The following is a 14,676-nucleotide window of genomic DNA, read 5'->3' on the forward strand; positions in this document are numbered from 1 at the left end:
TGTTGTTTGTTTGTTTGTTTTTTTTGTTTTTGTTTTTTTTTTTGGATGCATTTGTATATGGGACTGTTCTGTTCTCTTTCTGATGGTTCATATCTTGCTATGTTGCTGAGTTTATTAGTTTTAATAGTTGTTACTTGGTGGAGTTTTTAAGGTTACATATAAATCCTGTTGTAATCGAATAGTGACAGTGTAACTTCATCTGTTCTGATGGGGATGCCTTTAATTTCCTTTTCTTGCCTAGTTACTCTGGGAAGGACACTTCCACTGCTATGATGAGCAAGATAGGTGAGATTGGACATCCTTGTTCTTTCCTGATCTTTCAGGAAAACCTCTGGTGGCTCAGATGGTAAAGCATCTGCCTACAGTGTGGGAGACCCAGGTTGGATCCCTGGGCTGGGAAGATCCCCTGGAGAAGGAAATGGGAACCCACTCCAGTACGCTTGCCTGGAAAATCCCATAGACGGAGGAGCCTGGTAGGCTACAGTCCACGGGGTCGGCAAGAGTCGGGCACAACCGACAGACTTCACTGTCACTTTTTACCTCTTTAGCACTGAGTTGGATGTTAGCCGTGGGCTTGTCTTATATACCCTTTAGTATGTTCCATGTATAGCCACTGTACTGAGAGATTGTATCGAAATTGATGTTACCCTTCGTCGAAAGCTTTTTCTGCAATTATTGAGAAGATCATGTGATTTTATTCTTAATTTTGCTTATATTGTGTATCACAGTGATTGATGTGCAGATCATAAATCATGCTTGCAGGCACAGAATAACTTACATTTGATCATAGTGTATGATTCTTTTAATGTATTCATCAATTTGGTTTGCTAATATACTTTTAAGGATTTTTACATCCATGTACAGCAGAGTCAGGGTTCTCTGGTGCTTCATATGGTAAAGAATCTGCCTGCAACCCAGGAGACCTAGGTTTGACCCCTAGGTCAGGAAGGTCCCCCCGAGAAAGGAATGGCTACCCACTCCAATATTCTTGCCTGGAAAATTCTCTGGACAGAGGACCTGGTGGGCTACAGTCCATGGGTCACAAATAACTGGACATGACTGAACGATTCACACTTACAAGACTACTTCTTGACATTCTTAATATCTAAATTTAAGATTTTCTCTCAGTCAAAAATTACAGTCAAGTACAAAATGTCAAAAGTCAAAGAGTCCTTAGAAATAAATGACAATAAGGTATAACAGATGAAAGCAAAAAGGACTCCACATAATTTACTTTTCATAAGAATTTTAGATCTTCAGAGGAATTCTCATTAAGCTGAATTAAAATGCAAGCTTTAGTTTAGAATGGAAACTTTTTTTGGTATTATGTTTCTATGTCGAGACTGAAATTTCATTATTTATGTATATGTATTAAGCAATACTGTGTGGATATTAAAATCATATTTTCAAAACCTTTAGTGACATTTATAAGTACTTATAGTGGAAAAACAACTAGGAAGAGAAGATGATCCCATATAGGTTTAATGACATTGCATATGTGTTGAATGATAGTTTTCAGATTGTATTTATTTATTTTTAATTGAAGAATAACTGCTTTACAATGCTTGGTTGGTTTTCCTCATACAAAAACACAAGTAAGCCATAAGTATATTATCCACTCTTTGGTGAGCCTGCCTCCCACTTCCCACCATCCCACCCTCTAGGTCGTCACAGAGCTCCCTGCTGGGCTCCCTATGTTATATAGCAACTTCCCACTAGCTAGCTAGTTTGCATATGGTAGTGGCTATGTTTCAATGCTACTCTCTCAATTTGCCCCCCCCCCTTCTCCAGCTGAGTTCACAAGTCCTTCCTCTACATCTGTGCATCTATTCAGTTCAGTTCAGTGGCTCAGTCGTGTCTGACTCTTTACAACCCCATGAACCCGAGCACACCAGGCCTCCCTGTCCATCACTAACTCCCGGGGTTTGCCCAAACTCATGTGCATTGAGTCGGTGATGCCACCTAACCATCTCATCCTCTGTCATCCCCTTCTCATCCTCTGTCATCCTCTTCTCCTCCTGCCTTCAATCTTTCCCAACATCAGGGTCTGTTCAAATCAGTCAGCTCTTCATCATCATGTGGCCAAAATATTGGAGTTTCAGCTTCAACATCAGTCCTTCCAATGGACACCCAGGACTGATTTCCTTTAGGATGGACTGGTTGAATCTCTTGCAGTCCAGGGGACTCTCAAGAGTCTTTTCCAACACCACAGTTCAAAAGCATCAATTCTCTGCTCAGCTGTTTTTATAGTCTGACTCTTACATCCATACGTGACTACTAGAAAAATCTTAGCCTTGACTAGACAGACTTTGTTGACAAAGCAATGTCTCTGCTTTTGAATATGCTGTCTAGGTTGGTCATAACTTTCCTTCCAGGGAGTAAGCATCTTTTAATTTCATGTCTGCAATCACCATCTGCAAGGAAAGATATAAGCATCTGAATGCAGAGTTCCAAAGAAGAGCAAAGAGAGATAAGAAAGCCTTCCTCAGTGATTCATGCAAATAAATAAAGGAAAGCAGTAAAATGGGAAAGACTAGAGGTCTCTTCAAGAAAATTAAAGATACCAAGGGAATATTTCATGCAAAGATGGGCTCAATAAAGGACAGAAATGGTATGGACCTAACAGAAGCAGAAGATATTAAGAATAGGTGGCAACAATACACAGAAGAACTGTACAAAAAAGAGCTTCAAGACCAAGATAAAAACGATGGTGTGATCACTCACCTAGAGCCAGACATCCTGGAATGTGAAGTCAAGTGGGCCTTAGAAAGCATCACTACGAACAAAGCTAGTGGAGGCGATGGAATTCCAGTTGAGCTATTTCAAATCCTGAAAGACAATGCTGTGAAAGTGCTGCACTCAATTTGCCAGCAAATTTGGAAAACTCAGCAGTGGCCACAGGACTGGAATAGGTTAGTTTGATTCCAATCCCAAAGAAAGGCAAGGAAAAGAATACTCAAACTACCGCACAATTGCACTCATCTCACACACTAGTAAAGTAATGCTCAAAGTTCTCCAAGCCAGGCTTCAGCACTATGTGAACCATGAAGTTCCAGATGTTCAAGCTGGCTTTAGAAAAGGCAGAGGAACCAGAGATCCAATTGCCAACATCCTCTGGATCATGGAAAAAGCAAGAGAGTTCCAAAAAACCCATCTATTTCGGCTTTATTGACTATGCCAAAGCCTTTGACTGTGTGGACCACAATAAACTGTGGAAAATTCTGAAAGAGATGGGATTCCCAGACCACCTGACCTGCCTCTTGAGAAACCTATATGCAGGTCAGGAAGTAACAGGACATGGAACAACAGACTGGTTCCAAATAGGAAAAGGAGTATGTCAAGGCTGTGTATTGTCACCCTGCTTATTTACCTTCTATGCAGAGTACATCATGAGAAACGCTGGGCTGGAAGAGGCACAAGCTGGAATCAAGATTTCCGGGAGAAATATCAATAACTCAGGTATACAGATGACACCACCCTTATGGCAGAAAGTGAAGAGGAACTAGAAAGCCTCTTGATGAAAGTGAAAGAGGAGAGTGAAAAAGTTGGCTTAAAGGTCAACATTCAGAAAGCTAAGATCGTGGCATCTGGTCCCATCACTTCATGGCACATAGATGGAGAAACAGTGGAAACAGTGTCAGATTTTATTTTTGGGGGTTCCAAAATCACTGCAAGTGGTGACTGCAGACATGAAATTAAAAGATGCTAACTCCATGAAAGAAAATTTATGAGCAACGTAGATATCATATTCAAAAGCAGAGACATTACTTAGCCAACAAAGGTCCATCTAGTCAAGGCTATGGTTTTTCCAGTAGTCATGTATGGATGTGAGAATTGGACCTTGAGGAAAGCTGAGCCTTGAAGAACTGATGCTTTCGAACTGTGGTGTTGGAGAAGACTCTTGAGAGTCCCTTGGACTGCAAGGAGATCCAACTAGTCCATTCTTAAGGAGATCAGCCCTGGGTGGTCTTTGGAAGGAATGATGCTAAAGCTGAAGCTCCAGTATTTTGACCACCTCATGAGAAGAGTTGACTCATTGGAAAAGACCCTGATGCTGGGAGGGATTGGGGGCAGGAGGAAAAGGGGACGGCAGAGGATGAGATGGCTGGATGGCATCACGGACTTGATGGATGTAAGTTTGAGTGAACTCCGGGAGATGGTGATGGACTGGGAGGCCTGGCGTGCTGCGATTCATGGGGTCGCAAAGAGTCGGACACGACTGAGCGACTAAACTGAACTGAACAGGTCTAGAACAAGCTTGACTTTCGGTCAAAGCACCTCGTGTTATTTTCAACTATTATAAAAGGAAATGAAAGGGAATAAGGTGTAGTGTTCTGGTGCTATACTCTGTTTTAAAAACAGGATTTTTATGCTGAGTCTTTGAGCACAGCAAAAAAAGGTTCATTGTTTTATTTATCTTTTTTTCCTCCTCCTATTTATACACAGATGAAATTCTTGAGAAATCTAGGTAAGGGGTTGAAGTTGAGGTTAATTGGTGTTAAATCCAGGAGTATTGGAGGAAGCCAGGAAGATGGAAGAAGAAGTGGATGGGGCTGCCATCAATAAAATCGGCACCCTTCTCCTGCATCACACCCCTCTGCAGTGTAACCCATGGCACTTTGTCTTCAGTCAGTCCCTCCCGCTAGCCCCATGAGGACAAGAGAGCGACTCAGCTTTGCCCACTGAGCACAGGGGTGGTGGGCCCAGTTCATCTGACCTGTGTTAAGAAATTGGGCCTGCAGCCCAGCACACAGGGCACCAGACCCATCCATTCTGTGTGTTTAGGCAAAAGTGGCTGAGGATCACAGTCCAACAAATACCAAAGCTGCTTCTGATTCCAGACTCACTCCTGAGTGCATTTTCTTTTAAAGTATAATCAGGCTCCCTCCTGATTGCACTTTGTCTCAGATTGCATAATGAACATGCTTTTGTTTAAAAAATTGTTTTGCATTGTCACTTCTGAACTGTGTTGATGATATCGTATCTGACATAGCGACAGAGTTTGGTTTTTTGTTTTTATTTTCACTCAAGCTGGGTAGAAGACAGAAGAACGACCTGAGAAGTGTCACTCTTTTGGAGGCCAGCGCTCAGGTGAAGGATATTGCAATATTCAGGGAGAGGATAATTCTAAAAGATGGACTTCAATAAGGCACTTTTGAGCATATTTTCCATGGGATCTTAGTAGATGAAAAAGATCCAAATATGGAGAAGGGATGGCACCCATTCCAGTATTCTTGCCTGGGAAATTCTTGCCTGGGGCAGAGCAGCCTGGTGGCCTACAGTCCATGGCATCACAAAGAGACAGACACAACTTAGCAACTGAACAGCAACAATACACAACCAGGCAGATTGTGATTTGGGGAAACACTGCTTGATGGAAATGTAGAATAAAACGGAGAGTGAAGTGACCTAGCAAATATGGAGCGTAGAGTTTTGGAAGAAATTAAAAGTGTATAGAATAATAGTTGCAAATATTCAAGCAATAAAGTCTGTGGCTAAAGGAAAAAAAGAAAAAGATCCAGATAAAGAAAAGAAAGTATTTGTAAAGACGGATAAAGATCAAGCTTCTGAAATTCGGGTGACAATGATGCTCACTGAGAGCTGTAAGCTGTGCGGTCTTCGTCACAGAAATCTTCTTCCTGTCACCAGGGTGTGTATAGAAGGAGAAAAGCCCTTGGGGATATTGGCTTACATGAACTGGGGGGAATCTTAGATTGTTTGTATGGCAGCGCCAATTAGTTGAGGCCCATAATCCACAGGTGGTTTCTCAACAAGACTTGGTTCACATGACTGTTCAGATTGCCTGAGGAATGAGCCATCTGTCCAGCAGGGAAGTCATCCACCAAGATGTGGCTGTTAGGAACCGTGTCGCTGAGGACACACTTCAAGTTAAGATCGCAGACAATGCTGTCTGCAGAGACGTGTTCCCCATGGACTCTGTCATTACCTGGGGGGCAATGAGAACAGGCGGGTTTGGTGGATGGCCCTTGAAAGTCTGGTTAATAACGAGTTCTCCAGTGCCAGTGACCTGTGCGCCTTCAGAGGGAGGCTGTGGGAGCTAGCTTTTGACTCTGGGCCTAATGCCTTACGTGGACAGGGACCCCTTTGACATGGCTGCGTGCCCTAAAAGACGGTTACCGCACTGTCCTGAGGAACTGTTTGCTGTGATGGCTTGTTGCTGGCCCTTCGATCTGGAAGAAAGATCCTAGTTTTAGCAGCTGCTCATGGATAGCCACCTCTGCCATGCCCTCATGATTACAGATGGGTCACTAATTGCACCCCATGTTCAGCTATGTATCTTGAAAGAAAAAGATCAAAGAATTTGTGCACCTGCCTTAAAACCACCACAGGTAACTACTATTAATAATCCTGTTTTTCCCTCTAAACATTTTTAAACACCTTTTTAAAAACACTTTTTCATTTCACTAATTATTTTGCTACAATGTTACTTTTGATAACTCCCTAACATACTGTATGGGTCTAACACCAGTAACTTAACCAGAATCCCACTGGGAACATTTTAATTATTTTGAAGTTTTTGACATTTGAATAATACTACAAAAACATTTTGTCACATAAATGTCTATATGTGTGTTAGTCACTCAGTTGTGTCCAACTCTTTGCAACCCACGAACTGTAGCCTGCCAGGCTCCTCAGTCCAGGGGATTCTCCAGTCAAGAACAATGGAATGGGTTGTCATTCCCTTCTCCACGGGATCTTCCCAACCCAGGGGTTGAACCCAGGTCTCCTGCATTGCAGGCAGATTCCTCATCATCTGAGCCACCGAGGAAGCCCAAATGTCTCTAAAATCCATGATTATTGAACAAGGCTTAGAGGTAGACTAAAATGATCGTTTGTGTGGAAATGGTTTCAGCAACTCAGAGAATGGAGCAAGAGCCAAGTGCTTCATAAGACATTGTCTGGACACTCTCCAGGGAGGGAGAGGTGGAAATCCTGGGAAGTGGTTTGCATCAGGAAGATTCCAGACTCCTGTGGGATGGTAGCATAATGGAGGACAGAAACAGCTGTCAAAGCCAGAGACCTTTTGCTGTGATTCAGCAGGGAGAGCATGAGGTGTGCCCAAGAGGACAGAACAGACAAAAGAATCCAGAGGAAGACACTCAAGTGCTGAGACACGGTAAAACCCGAGTCTGAGGAGTCAAGAAAAAAAAAAAAAAAGCCAAGATGACTCAGGACCCAGGAAAGGGATGGGTGAAAAGTCACTTCACGATTTTGTGAAATCTATTCCAAAAACTGAGTTTTGTATTTTCTATTTGTCCAACTCAAACTATTGGGGGATGTCAAAGAATCTTTAAAAGTTTATATGTATTTAATGAAATTCTATAGAGTGAATGTTTAATATCCAGGCAGAGAGACTGTGTGCACCCTGCTTATCTTTACTACTGGGGACAAATTTCTGGCCTTTAATCCTATTATTTTCAATTTATAAAATGGACATGACATTTTTCAGATTTGCTTAAAGTTTAAGTTCTTTGAGCAAAGATTGTGGCCAACTTTGCTTAAAGGCTGTGTGAAGGGTTAACAGGACTTTTCAGGTGGTGCTAGTGGTAAAGAACCCTCCCTGTCAATGTAGGAGACCTAAGAGATGCTGCTGGTTCCATCTCCGGGCCAAGAAGGGCCTCTGTAAGAGAGCATGGCAACCCACTCCAGTATTCTTGCCTGGCGAATCCCATGAACAAAGAAGCCTGGTGGGCTAAGGTCCATAGGTTGCAAAGAGTTAGACATGACTGAAGCGACTTAGCATGCAACAAGCACAAATAGTTGACACGCCTTAGAAGGGAGAGGTTGGCTACTGCCTTGTAGGGGCTAGAGGTTGTCCCCTGCCGATCAGGGCCATGTACTCACATTCTAGGCTTCTTTCCTCCGAAAGAGGCTTTGTTTCTATTCCAGAAGAAAATACAGGATCTTTCCTACTGAGGAGGAGGGCAGGAGCAGATGCGTCAGCCCTCTATTTAAGCTCTGAGTTTCATAACCTGGAATTTATGCATAAACCCCATTGCACACACAGGTACACATGCCTCTACCCTCTCCCCCTGTGGGGAACCAGGGCTAAGTTTATTCGGCAATGAAACAGTCTGATGCTTGATCCAGAGATCTCATGATGGGCTGGTGTGTATACAGTTGGCTAGCATGTATGTTTGTATGCATACATATACACTTGCATACTGGTATAAATACATGCTACCCAGGTATACGTGCACACTCATAAAGACTCATATAAATAACTGTGGTAAGGTAACTCGTTAACTCAGAAGTAGGATCTCAGACCTGTCAGAATTTCAGACAAAATACCGAGAAATGGATCAACAGAAGCAGTGGGATGTCTCAAGATCAGGGTAAAAGCATGGTGACTTCCCCCAACTCCAGTCGCTCACTTGCTCTGATGAAACAAGCTGCCATGTTTTGCGCAGCCCTATGGAGAGGCCCGGGCTTCCCTGGTGGCACTGGGGGTAAAGAACCTGCTTGCCATTGCTAGAGACCCAAGAGAGGCCAGTTCAGTCCCCGAATTGGAAAGATCCCCTGGAGGAGGGCATGGCAATCCACTCCAGTATTCTTGCCTGGAGAATCCCATGGACAGAGGGAGCCTCGTACAGGGTTGCCAAGGGTTGGACACAGCTGAGGCGACTTAGCATGTACATACACACATATGGAGAGGACTGGGCTTCCCTGGTGGCTCAGCCGTGAAGACTCCGCCCGCTAATGCAGGAGACTTGGCTTTGATCCCTGGGTTGGGAAGATCTCCTGGAGAAGGAAATAGCAACCCACTCCAGTATTCTTGGCTGGAGAACTCCACGGACATAGGGGCCTGGTAGGCTACAGTCCATGGGGTTGCAAAGAGTCTGACATGACTGAGTGACTAACAAACAATAAATGGAGAAGCCCACATCACAATAAACAATAAACGGAGAGGCCCACGTCATAAGGACAAAGGACGGCCTCCTGCCAACTGCCCCCAAGAACTGAATCCAGCCCCCACCTCATGTGTACGCTTGGAAGCACGTCCTTTCCATTCAGGCCTTGAAGGGACCACAGCCCCAATCTGGTGAGACTCAGTATCAGAGAACCAAACTACACTGAACCATGAGAAATGGTGATGTAATAAAGGCTGTGACACACCTAGATGCCATATTAGAAACAGAGACATCACTTTGCTGACAAAGATCCGTCTGGTCAACGCTATAGTATTTCCAGTAGTCAAGTACGGATGTGAAAGTAGGACCATAAAGAAGGCTGAGCACCGAGGAACTGATGCTTTGTTTAACTGTGGTGCTGGAGAAGACTCATGAGAGACCCTTGGATAGCAAGGAGATCAAACCAGTCAATCTTGAAGCAAATCACCCCTGAGTATTCATTGGAAGGACTGATGCTGAAGCTGAAGCTCCAATACTTTGGCCACCTGATGGGAAGAGCCGACTCACTTGAAAAGACTCTGATGCTTGAAAGATTGAAGGCATGAAAAGAAGTGGTCGACAGGATGAGATGGTTGGATGGCATCACCGACTCAGTGGACGTGAGTTAGAGCAGACTCTGAGAGAGGGTGAAGGACAGGGAGGTCTAGCATGCTGCCGTCCACGGGGTCACAAAGAGTCAGACACGACTGAGTGACTGGACACCAAGAATAAGCCTGTAGTTTTAAAACACCACGTTTTAGGGTAATTTCCACTAATACGTGCTCTTACCTATCCTGTAAAACATGGCCTGAGTCTCCCTGGCGTCCGTGCACACGGGTGTCCCTCCCACAGCAGCAGCACTGCTGGCCATGCCCTGCGTGCATGTTCTCGGAGAGAACAGGGCCCAGAGCATCAGGGTTCACAGGGCTGCCCTGCCCTGGGCCTCTTCATCCAGAGGCCAGTGTTTAACACAGAAGTGCCCTGGCATCTGAGGGTCAGCCACCGCTGAGGGGCCACCCTCCCTTGCAGGTGCTGCTCTGGGCGGTCCTCTGGTGGGTCCATCCCAGGAGCCCAGCCCTGCTCGAGCCACTCTGAGAGCAGGAGGCTGTCTGCTCTGTCCTGTTCACGTCTCAGCTAGAAAGCTGGATTGGGTTTTAAGTTTTTTTTACCAGCAGCTTTTAGCTATATGTCAGAATAAAGTCAGCCACAGAGTTCTCTCCTTGATCTGCTTGGTCCTTCACATTTCTCTGAATTCTCAAAGCAGCTGAAGCCCAGAATGGGGTGGGGCGGGGTGTCTGGAGAGGAGGGGCTCGGGCACCAGCTGCCGTCCCAGGACTGACTCGTCTATGTGTTTGTTTCCAGTTTACCCGCACTACTTCTGTAGGTGATTATACAGCGTCCAGAAAACGACAAAGGGTACATTTTGAACTTGATGCAATCTTTAATCTGTCAATACTTGTTATATGGACCATAAGATATTTTATTAGAGTTTTTAATTAGTGAAAAATCATGAATACCAGAGAAAAAAAATGTTCCTTATTTTATGTAAGCTTATGACTTCATTTATATACTTTCTTTTTCTTGTATATCCAGGCTATGAATATCCTTTCAGATCAGTTCATGTTCTGATACCTGATTTTAGTCTTTCAAATGATTGTACTGTAATACTTGTCTGTATAAATCCTATGAACACATACAGGGCTTTTGCAAATGATGCATTTATTGTCATTATTCTTGTTTAATTTTTAAATGTTAAACCATGAGAGAAGGGGTTTTACTGCGATTGTAAAATCATCATGACATGGTGTGCATTATCCTTCCAGAATGTAACCAAGCTCTCCAACAATCACTCTGAAATGAGCGAACTTAATTTCAACCAATTGTTGTATTTTAATGACTGACCTAAACTGTACTTTGTTTCTGGGAAGAAATGCTTTTTGTCTGCAGTGTGAAGCCATTTAAAAGTACTGGGTGTTAAATGTGAGCTTTTAATGAAATTTGGGCTGAAAGGATAACTAGGAGACGACTATGAAAATCTCTCCTGTAACCCAGTCTCTGTGGACCCAGATCCCTCCTCTCCGGTGAGACTCTTCGAGGACCAATCGCGATGCCCTGCACCCGCTGCGGAGCCATCGAGCTGGACAGTGAGGGCACCACATCCCCGACAGACAGACAGCGTAGTGCAGCTCTGACAAAGGCCTTATTTTTTCTGATGTAAATCATCTTTTTACATCTGTTTGTAAACATGTTTAAAGAATGGACCTAGGCATACATTTTTCAATTTTGATGACATAGCCATTTTGGATAGTATAAGTAGCAAATGTAACTTTTACTTTTTCAGCAGCACATTAAAGCAGCCAGCAGGAGATGCGTTCAGATCATGGTGCCTTATTATGCAGCTGATCTCTCAGTAGACACAGACGGCATGTCTCTTTACATGTGTGTTCTGCCTTTCCTTGTACAATTCATTGTTAACATTCTGATTTTCTATTAATCTTTTGTGAACTTCCTGAATATGTGACAAAGTATGTACGGTCTACTTTTGAACTATTTTTTTATCACAGTATTATTTATTGCTTTCTTTCAATAAAGTACTGAAGCAAAATTTCCCACTGCCAATAAAGAGTGCCGAGGGTAAGCTGTACTCTCAATGAGAACAGACCAGAGCTGGTAATGGGAGCACGTGTCATCACACGGACATTCTGTTAAGAGAAACGGATGGATACAATGGAAAGGCTAGAAGGAGGAAGTATAGGTGTCCCCAAAGGACAACCAACCTGGTATTCATGTCCTTGGCTCCAGAGACAAGGGACTCCATCACTTCAGCACCTGCGGGGACGGGGCCCCTCTGCTGCTGAGGCGTGGGCAGCAGGCCGAGGGTGGGAACAAAGTGCAGGTGTCGAGGCTCACCGTGGATCCCAGGGTGGGGTGGCCGAGGGCAACCCTGATGTGGACCCAAATGATGCACTAGGGAGTGTACGTGTGCACGCGTGTGTGTGGGAGCTTTTCATGTTATTTTAGTCAACAGTCTTTATTATTCATATATTCATAGAAACAAGAATGTAGCAGGGGGAGGTGGGAGGGAGATTCAAGAGGGAGGGGACACACGTACACCTATGGCTAATTCATGTTGCTGTATGGCAGAAATCAAACCGATATTGCACAGCAATTATGCTTCAGAAAAAAAGAACATAGCAAGGTGGTCAGGAAAGAATGAAAAAAAGATTTCTCATAGAGATTTATAGTCACAACTCTGTGTACATCTGGGAGCAGGCTGCCCACCACCATCAGACCTTCCCACCACCATCAGACGTTTAACCCCCAGCATCAGGCCTTAGTCGAGCATCAGGACCTCCCCCAGCATCAGACCCTAGTCCAGCATCAGATGTTCCTGCCCCAGCATCAGGGCCCTCCCCCAGCATAAGGCCCTCCTCCAGCATCAGGCCTTAGTCCAGCATCAGGACCTCCCCCAGCATCAGATGTTCCACCCCCAGCATCAGGGCCTCCTCCAGCAACAAGCCCTCCCCCAGCATCAAGCCTTCCCCCAGCATCAAGCCTTCCCCCAGCATCAAGCCCTCCACCAGCATCAGGCCCTCCCACAGCATCAGGCCCTCCCCCAGCATCAGGCCCTCATCCAGCATCAGACCCTCCCCCAGCATCAGGCCTTAGTCCAGCATCAGGACCTCCCCCAGCATCAGGCCCTACCCCAGCGTCAGGCCTTCCTCCAGCATCAGGCCCTAGTCCAGCATCAGGCCCTCCTTCATCATCAGGCCTTAGTCCAGCATTAGACCTTCCCCCAGCATCAGACCCTAGTCCAGCATCAGGCCCTCCCCCAGCATCAGGGGTGGCAGCCCCACTTGTCTGACGCTCCTGAGCACACTTAGGCAGCCCCACAGCAGCAGGACAATAGCTCTTGCAGGATGTGCATCTTTAGGAATCACCTGCAGAGCAGCAGCAGCTGGGGTCTGTTTCAGGCCAAGGAGAGGCAAAGAAGAGGCACTTGTGCCAGAGGCAGCGGTGGGTGTGGGCACGTTCCCCAGCTCTGCTTCCTCCCCGAGGGGGCTTTGCTCTCCTGCTCTTCTCACATGGTCACTCCAGGGCCCCAGGGCTGTGTCCTTCCAGATTCACGGTCTCCTTGATATCTCAAGCCCAAGTCCTGAGTTGCGTCCCAGTCCAGCGTGGCAGAGGGCTGGGAACATCCAAGCTCAAGGGCTGAAAGGATCCCAGGGGGACAGCCGGGCCCCAGCAGGTGGCAGAGCAGGCGATGAGGGTGGCCGCCCACAGAGAGCCCCACAGCAGCACTGGAAGGAGAGCACGGATGCCTTAGCTCACCTGGGGACGTTGCCTGGCCTCAGCACTCAGATGTCACCCCAGCAGCTCTGGGGACACAGGAAGCCAGTGAGTGACACCACGCCACTCGGGCCATGTGGGTGGGCACTGCTGACCATGGCCTCGGTTTTCATTCCGGTTCCGACTGTCCCTCCAAGGGCTGGCGGGCTCCTCCTCCGATGGAACAGATATTTTCTTTGTGGGTGAACACATCCCGGCTTGTCCCTGTCGGCACTGTTGTTGCTCTTCGTGTGTTTTCCTCTTCTCATCCTGTGCTTGCTGCTCTTCCAGTTTAACTTAGGAGCAGCCCCCTGATTTTCTGCATTTCCTAGTTGTCAGTGTTCCCTGGGGCTTTCCAGGTGCCGCTAGCGGTAAACATCCTGCCTGCCACTGCAAGAGATAACGAGACATGTGGGGTCGATCCCTGGGTTGAGAAGATGTCCTGGAGAAGGGCATGGCAACCCACTCTAGTATTCTTGCCTGGAGAATCCCACGGACAGAGGAACTACTGGGCTACAGTCCCTGGGGTCACAAAGAGTCAGACACGACTGAAGCAGTTTAGCACACACTCAGCTTTTAGTTCAGTCACTCAGTTGTGTCCAACTCTTGGCCACTCCGTGGACTGCAGGACTCCAGGCTTTGCTGTAAGTCACTGTCTCCTGGAGTTTGCTCAAACTCATGCCCATCGAATCAGTGATGCCATAGAACCATCTCATTCCTGCTGCATCCACCAGAGAGGTGGCTGGGGCTCGGCAAAGTGCATGGTCCCACTGCGTGGATGTGAACCTGCCCTCACCACTGCCTCACCGCGTGACCATCACTGTCTCCTCCCCTGTAAATCGGGAGGTGGCAGCACCTGCTTGGTAAGGGGCACACGCAGCATCTGGTATACAATCAATGCACCATCCAGCTCAGTGTTGTATTCACTAACAAGAGGGATAGCACTGAACAATCTGCTCCTTTTTCTCTCTTCTCCCTTCACTGTGCTCCAGACCACATCTGTTTGACTCACCCTGTAAATCCCACACCCAGCAAAAAGAAGACACTCAACAAATATCTGGCTGAAGAGGCAGGAACATACCCTGTCCTTAAGGAGATGAAGCGGAGCGAGACGGGGGCCTGATGATAACACTGTGTGATGAGGAGACCCCAGGAGGACCTGCGTGGCTGTGGGCTGGGGTGGGGGGCATGGGCAGAACCCCTCATGAGCTCCTGGGGATGGGGAAAGTGGCAGGAAGGAGGGGATGCTGTTCCTTGTGGGGTGCCCACAGATTGTACCTCACTCCTCTCTGATAAGCACTTAGGCCGTTTCCAAACACTTGTCACTGTTCTGGAGGAAACAGTCATTGCCTGGCTCCTACTCAACCCGTTTTGTAGAATACGTTTCTCATCGGAGTAAGCATCTGCTTTACTCATTCCATGCTCCATTCACCCA

Source organism: Capricornis sumatraensis, chromosome X (assembly GCF_032405125.1).
Source record: "Capricornis sumatraensis isolate serow.1 chromosome X, serow.2, whole genome shotgun sequence".
Lineage (NCBI taxonomy): Eukaryota > Metazoa > Chordata > Mammalia > Artiodactyla > Bovidae > Capricornis > Capricornis sumatraensis.